We start from the raw sequence: 8,267 nt of genomic DNA, 5'->3' as shown, positions 1-8,267 counted from the left end.
TTTTTTTTTTTTTTTTTTTTGCTCTGTAATATAATTGATCATAAAAATAAAAATAAAAATAAAAAATTGCCATCAGCAGGGGAGCACAACCCAACACAACCACTAGAACATCCACAGAGATAGCTAAAGAAAGAAGAGAGATAGAATCGAACCTTTACTGTTCGTGCCCTGTTCGTGTATTTAGTGTTGGAGCACCTGGAACCAAAATCCCCAACCAGCTTGTTTGCAAACAATTATTGAGAGAAGAGAGCAGGAGATGAGTAAGGGAAATAAGAAGAAGAGGCAGAGAGGGTTTCGTGCTGATAGAGACTGAGTAGAGAGAAGCAACAGGGGGGATGGGTTTTTCACAGAAATTTTTGGTTTTACCAGAGGAAAAGAGAGGATTTGAAGCGATCGGAGGAGGATTTTGTGGTGGCTCTTACAGTAAAGTGAGGGAGTGGAGAGTGGAGAGTGGAGAGAAGCAAGAAGTCGGGGTTTTGTGTGGAAAGGTAAATCCCTGTACAAAACAATGAGAAGATGCATCCCCTCATTCCCTAAAAGCGCACCCTGAAAAGGACATCAACCGAATCAGCCCTATCAGTTAATAGATTAGTGGTGTAAAAAGCAAGGAAAAGATTTTTGTTAAGCTGAACGTACTTCCCATTAATTTTTAGGAAATGGGAAAGGAATATACGCACATTGACAATCACACAAAAACGAGATATTTCAACTATACATTGGCCAACTAATGTGCTCCCCATATGGAATAGGAAAAAGATCCTAATATCTAGTATGTTGCATAGACTATAGATATATGTATTTTATCAAAAAAAGAAAAAAGTTTGTATAAATATATCTAAGGGAGCTGATGAAATCAAATAGTACCGGTGGAAAATGAAATCCAAATCGGTTTTGTTTCATATATATATACCTCATTTTTTTTCTTTTTTAAGAGGAAATTTTACTTCATTTATTATATTCCCTTCCCTTCTAAAGTTTAAAATTATACAACGTTTCCTTTAACATTGTGGATTCTATCAATCGTATCCACACTATGAGCTGCCCCTGCCCACTGCTCACCATTAAACGATGATGTATGATGTATAATTTCAATTTAATCCCCAAAATACCCTTGATTGATTGAGATTACATGTTTGGCCTCCACCATTAGTTTCATCTTCTTCCTCTCTCGAAGGAAACTAAAATCGATTTTGATTTTAAGGCTCCTGCAAATCAGTGCCCCTCCTTCCAAGAAGGAGGTGTTCTCGGTTCTCAATATGCTTGGATATCTTGAAGGATCAATGGAGCCCTGCACTCACTTTGAAAACGACGCTTCTTTCCTTACAAGCGTTGCTATCAGCCCTCGAGGGTGATGATCCTCAAGATGCAGTGGTAGCTCAACAGGTTTCATCTTCTGCAACTAAATTTTCCCATTATTTATTGAAGTTACAAGGTTTTATGGTTTCATCTTCTTTGTTACTTCTTGTTTTAATGGCTAATGATACATAGAAAGTTGCAGTATGAGCTTTTGAGCTTTCAATACTTGTCCTCTACTCGTTTTTTCCCCCCACTTGAGAGTTTTCATAAGCTTTCTGTTCGTCTCATGGATCTGTAAAACAGGAAAGCTTTCTCCAACCTTTTTTGCCCACTCCCATGAATAAACTTTGGGGAGGACAAAAGCAAACGGTTTTAGCTCCTTTTAGCAAAACAATAGCAGAACAATAGATGATACCATGTTCAAAACTGTTCCTTTTTCTTTAATTTTTGTGTTTATATTAATTTTAGTTGTCCATTTTACGGATAAAAGTCGTTTGCAATTCCTTACCCGTGCAATACCGTGCAATATCCCCTTCAGATGGTAACACGTGGATAAAGTGGTTTGAACGGTTCAGATTAATCCTACATTGATCCAACTTCAACTCACTAGTTTGGAGTTGAATCAATGTAGGATTAATTTGAGCCGTTCAAACCACTTTGTCCACGTGTCACCCTCTCAAGGGGATATTGCACAGTATTATACAAGATTAGAATTGCATACGCTTTTTATCCCCATTTTACAGATTACAAAGTCTTTTGTCCTTCCACAATTTCTCTGCAAATGCTGTGCTTAGAGGGGATTTTAATAAGATCAGATGCCAAGATCGAGGCCTGCTAGAATTGGATTGCAGTTTATGTGTGATTTGTTAATGGTTCACAGGGGATCAGAGTTGCCTCAGAGGCATCAGTTTATGTGTGATTTCCACTTTCAGTAAGAGCTTCGAGCTCTGATTCTAATTCCCATCATAATCATCATCGTCGACCTATTGCTGATCGGAGCCCAAAGTTGGGAGTTTCAGAAAATAGAAAAACAAAAAAGCCAAACTCCACTCATTCTCACTCCAGTATCAAGCATATAGAAAAACAAAAAAGGCAAAATCCACTCATTCTCAGTCGCATCAACAAAAAAAAAAAAAAAAACCCACTCACTCTCACTCCAGCATCAAGAAAATAAAAAGATGGAAAGCAAACTTCACTCACTCACACCATAGTTAATTCAAAATAAACAAAAAAAAAGAAGTCATTCTCATCCAAAGCATGAGATAGGTGTACAAAGCAAAGCCTCTACTATGGAAATCGAGTGAAAAAATGAGAGCGGATCAGGTCTTTCTACGAGATCTGTTCTCGTACGAAACTGATTCACACAAATGGAATCCATCCAAAGAGAAACCCTGTGGTGGATTCCACCTGTGTGGATCAGACTGTACGAAAATAGTTCTAGTACGAGAACTTGATCTATACAATCAACTCAGTTGTGTAATTTTTTCTTTCTTTCGTTACATTATTTGTCAATGTATGTCCAATTGTAAGGTTAACTTTTCTAAAATTATTGGATCATAGACCAATAACACATTAGGTGGGTAATAGATTTTTTTTTCTTTATGATAAAGCTATATATACTTATTAGTTCTAGCGTCACAAGTTGGCCATGACTTGTGAAATTTAATGCAAAAAAAGGGTTTATTTATTTATTTATTTATATTTTTGGTAAGCTGTTTTTTTTTATCAAATAGTGCAAATTACTTAGAATTAACAAAATTCATAAGTAGAAATTAAGTGTATGGACTTCTTAAGTTCCGAGGGCTGGGCTTTGGACACTAAAATCAATGAAATAAATAATGCATAGAATAAAGCTGTGTGGAGTTCTTAACAAGGAAATGATCCATGTCAGAATTTCAAAATATCTTTTTTTTTTTTTTTTTTGGCTAACGACATGTATCAATGCCTTCGGCCTGACTAGTCTCGCAGACTGCAGTCCCATACTGACCCCATAATCACATGGACTGGGTCATATCAGGGTTGAATGAGACCATTCAACTTTCACTAAAAGCCGTGTAAGAGCACTAAACACCACGTGTGAGACTGTGAGTGGCCCCAAGGAGATAAGAGGAGTCAAACTCAAAGCCACAAGCTTCATGAGGTAAAGGTCCCTTGCCAACTCGGCTACCCCTTAGGGTTATTAGATAAACAGCTCAATTTTCTGCGAATGAATGTTTAGCAAATGAATCTATAATTCACAAGTGATGCTAGAGTAGGAACTTAGAAAGATCTTTCTCCCTAAAGGTGTAAGTGTTGGATATGTATGTCCATCAAACCCGATTTATTAATAAGATAATTTTATTTATGCATGTCATTTATTTATTGGGCTTGTAAGTTGTTCCATGGGTTTTCACCCAAAATTGTTCTTGACTAGGAATAAGACCAGAATCCTGTTCACATGGTCGTTACATTGTATGTCATCAGGGATGTGATTCTGGTACATAAATGTAAGTACACATGCTGTGTGTGTATAGAAAAGAATTTAGTAAGAATCTCTCATGTATTACTGCCAGTTGTGTGAGGACGAGATTCGTACCCGTCACTTGACCTTTGACCTGAGAGATCCTATTTGTTGCAGTGTTGTATCACGTGTTTTGGTAAATCAATGATTGACGTCCAACGGACTATATATCGGTATGCTGGACACGTGGTCCCACATTGTTAATGAAAGAGATCGTCAACATGGGATCTACTATCCTTAATTAAGGAATATCGATGAGAGAGAATGTCTGTACTTAATCGAACAGAAATCTAGTACCAGTGTCATTTTTGTAAATTGTTTACAAACTTATTTTTAATATAAAAATAATATTTTAATTATTAAATTTTATTTGAAATATTTTTTTGTTTTGGCATCCGATCATGTTCACAAAATCTCTGAAACAGACATGTACAATGAGTTGGGGTTAGCCAGAATTAAACTACATGCCCTATAGCTCATTATGGGATATTGGAAAAGTGGAAGGTCTTATGTGCAAATTAAAGTGTTAATATTGCACGACAAGATTTGGGAATATTAAATGGTTAATTATTTTTTTATTTTTTGGTAGTGGATAAAATATAATTTGATTATATTTGTCACCCATAAAAAGAAAGATATCAATTCCTTTTAGATTCTACCTCTTCCCACTTTAGAAACAAAGTAGCTGTTCAATTTGGAAACTGTTCTCTACCACTAAGATTTGGCTTTCTTTGTTTAGGAAATAAAGATTTGACTAAAAGAGAAAACCCTAAAACAAATTTTGTTATATAAGGGACAAGGGAGAAAGAGATTTAGTTTTTTAGAACTTCCTCTCTTCTCTCCCATATTTTTTTTCTCCCTTCCTTCTCTCCATTGTGAGTGAGTGTGTGTGAAGGAGAAAACTTTAATGGTGGATTGTTCTTCTCCAATTGAACATGGATCATAGTTGCAAAGTGTTGAGATCGATCCCTACAGTGGCTCAAGTGTGGAAGAACTATTATCTGGAAGAAGAACTTCAATTGTGATTCTAAGGTAAACCATTTTATTCCCATGTGATTAATTTTTGTACAGTGATTTCGAATGCAAGAGATCCCAATCCGATCCCTTCCGCTGCGCGATTGGGTTCTTGCTAACAGAAAGCTGGATCCCTCACTCAGTCAAAAAAAAAAAAAAAAAGCAAGGTATGAAGAACAATAGGAGGTCTGTCTTACCTTGCTACTTTTTCTTGGTATGGACTAATGTAGTAGAAAGATCTCTTGAAAGTCCTTTTCTCTACAATGAGCTTTGAGATTCAAGGCTCGTAAAGTCCATGAGCAATCATACAAACTTGTGCGGCTTCCACTCCTTCAGCTGTCCAATTCAGCAAGAATAGTAAATGTCTCTTCTTACTAGGACATCTCAAGGGAATGAACTAACAGATCTTAATTCTTAATAACCATATATTCTGTCTCTTATTCTAGTTTTCTGCTTTCAAACTCAAAGTGAGACTCTTGACCAATTCTGGTCGATCAATCCAGTCAATGAGCTAAGAAATAGATGACTACTACTAAAACCATGTGACTCAGCTTAGCTCCAGGCTTAGCAAGTCCCATCTTAGTGAATTGTAAATATAAGATGTTATGAAAAAATAATCCAATAGAATCAACAGAGCCTCATCCACAGGAACAGATAAACAAAGAAGAGAGATAGAGTCGAACCTTTACTGTTCGTGCCCTGTTCGTGCTCCTGCAACCAAAATCCCCCCACCAAATTGTTTGCAGACAAGTGGAGAGAGAAAAGAGAGTAGGAGATGAGTAAGAGAAATAGGAAGAGGAAGAGAAGGTTCGTGTGGGTTTGAAGCGATCAGTGGAGGATTTTGAGGTGGCTCTTGCGGTAAAGTGAGAAAGTGGAGAGAAGCAACAGAGACAGGGTAGAGCGGAAAATTGGGGTTTTGTGCAGGAAGGGAAAAAAAGCTATGGCTTTCTGGGGAGGAGGAGAGTGAAACCCCTGAAACAGGATGAGAAAACTGGAATTTTTTTTTTTTTTGGTAGAAGAGAAAAGTGGAACTTTAAAGACATAAAAGCAAATGTGGGTCAGGCAAAAAGAAAAAAGCTAAACATATGGGCGCATTATATATCTATAATTCAATCTTCACTAAATCTTCACTAAATCAGTCTTAATACCACAGTAAAATAAATAAATAAAAAAAAACCGTAGTTTAGCATCAATCTGCATGTACCATTCGTTAATGATGAAAACTACCATACAAAAATAGATTTATAGAAAAGAACATCGAAACAGACAAGGTGATAAGCCATTCAGATTCAAAGGTTCAATATCTTTATGTTGAGTGTATCATAAGTTGAATATCAACAATTTCTAAAAAGAATAAGTTGCTAAAACTTATAGAGAAAAATCAAATAAAATGAAAGCAAAGAAGATGAAAGGAAGGGAATGTAGATGATACCATAATGTAATTGAAAGGAAACCATATGCCACAAAAATAGAGTGGAAGAGTTCCAACAGATTCACAAAGAAATTCACTTAAAACAGTTCAAAAAGAATTCACCACTCCAGTATCCATATGTCAAGGTATAGATTTGAATTTAAGGGGTAGGGGTGGTGGGAGGAGAAACTTTAGCTCACCTTAGTGTCATCTACTAGAGGAGTTACAATAGCCACTTCTGGAGTTTCTATTGTTACATATACAAATGATGATATCATTTTTAAATATCAGCTACTGGAGGTTGAAGCACAAACGATGGTATCATTGCCATGGAGATACCTGCTTGCTTAATTGGTAGTAGAGTTCCTTGATTATCTACTGTACTAACCAAATTGCTTTCCCATTCCAGCTGTGTGTGAGTATGTGACCGAAAGACTCTGATTGAGTGAAGTCAAGGTTAACATGTTAGTGCCTAGAGATGGGTTTGTAAGCTTAGTATGAATAAGTCAGAAAATTTAACTTTTTGGGTGCAAAACACGAAATGCCTTTGTTTCCTTTGAATTAAGTTTGAGAAACCTGATCTTTTCAGGACTTTCATCTTTTATCTCCAAATCTCCCTGCTTAATCTCTCGCCACCCTTAGGGATTGAGACATCCATCTCATGTTGTGTAGTTGCAGTGTTTTGTTTCTTCTATGAGGTATGAGTAAGCAACTGCAATGGAAATCTAATCTTTCAGTGTCGGCTATGTCAGTCACATTCACCTATTTCAATATAAAAGTAAGCTAAGTCATGCCTGTTGGACTATTACAATCCCTCAAAATTGATTCACGAAGAGGGAGAACAAGATAGATGAAATAAACCAATCAGAAATCTCTTATAAAATCTGTAAAAGTACAATAAATGTTGGAGAAAAAAAACAAAAGCACAGGGGCATACAAATTACTTGAAGAAATGAGTGAATAGAATGGCTAGCTCTCTGTTTATATCAAAGTTAGTATTTTTGTTTTCTTCCTTTGAGGTTTTCTTCTGTGTATCATCTTTGAATATAAAAAAATTGGAATCTATTATCATCCATCTTTTTTTTATTATTATTATTACTTTCAATAAACAAACTCTGGAATAGATACAAATAGAACTTACTGTAGTGCGTGTCTGAAAAAATCTATTTCTTCTGGCCTTTACAACACATCATTTATGACCCCTAAGCAATAGAAATGAAGTTAAAAAGAGGATTCTTTATGACCTCTTTAGGGTTTTCTATAGAAGGATCAAATCGGGATTAGTGGGTTGTCCAATATTGATTCTTGAAATGCTAAAGAGCGCAGGATAAGGAAATTACAAGGAGGTTAACGACCCAATTTACTATATTTCTTTGCATAATTCACTATTCTAAGAAAATGATGCAATGACTATATATCAATTAATATTAATATGACTTTATCATGAGGAAAATATTCTAAATAATTATTAAGCCACAGTTACATGATTGCTGATGTCATACATACACATATGAAAGCCAATGATCCAATATCTTCACCGGTCTTGAGTTCAAAGTTTCAGAGGAAACAAATATTGATAATAAGAATTAATGGACTGCCCATCTTAAAGTACTATTAGAAGGTAGATTTGTTTATCAGGGGGAATGATATCATCACTAAACAACCAAATAGTTAATTAACAAGGATAAAAAGAAAAACAATTACTTGTATGGTGTGATCCACTTCCAACATACATGGGGTTAGCTACAATGTTGAACCATTCCTATAAGCTTAAACTAATAAATATTTGCATAAACAAATAAATCTTAATGTTTCATTTTTCAATCGGTTTTCAATGTACACAGAAAACACTGTTTCAAGAAAATAATAGAAGAAAGAGGAATTAAGAGCAGTCAATAATCAATACCCTTTGAGAGCAAAGACGACACTCGATTGGGAAATCCTCGACCGACCGCTGCACTCGATCAGAATGAGCTGAGATTTTATTGATTCCAATGCAGGAGACATCTTATATTTGTTATGCTTTTATTCCAAAGCAGAGACATG

General features: G+C 35.7%; 1 protein-coding gene across 2 annotated transcripts in view; it reads right to left on the bottom strand.

Moving 5' to 3' along the window:
• Positions 1 to 5,786, bottom strand: part of LOC122064902 — an 8,367-nt gene extending 2,581 nt beyond the window's left edge. Inside the window, exons 1-3 of one of the 2 annotated variants that reach the window (XM_042628687.1) lie at positions 5,494 to 5,786; positions 5,008 to 5,146; positions 153 to 546 (exon numbers count right to left, since the gene is read on the bottom strand). The gene's annotated coding sequence lies outside the window, so the exon portion shown is untranslated. The remainder of the gene's footprint in view (positions 1 to 152; positions 547 to 5,007; positions 5,147 to 5,493) is intronic. The other variant, XM_042628688.1, reaches the window with a different exon arrangement.
• Positions 5,787 to 8,267: the final 2,481 nt, after the last annotated feature.

This window comes from Macadamia integrifolia, unplaced genomic scaffold, assembly GCF_013358625.1.
Source record: "Macadamia integrifolia cultivar HAES 741 unplaced genomic scaffold, SCU_Mint_v3 scaffold1811, whole genome shotgun sequence".
Lineage (NCBI taxonomy): Eukaryota > Viridiplantae > Streptophyta > Magnoliopsida > Proteales > Proteaceae > Macadamia > Macadamia integrifolia.
The sequence above is the reverse complement of the archived record's forward strand: the minus strand, read 5'-3'. Positions and strand labels throughout refer to the sequence as shown.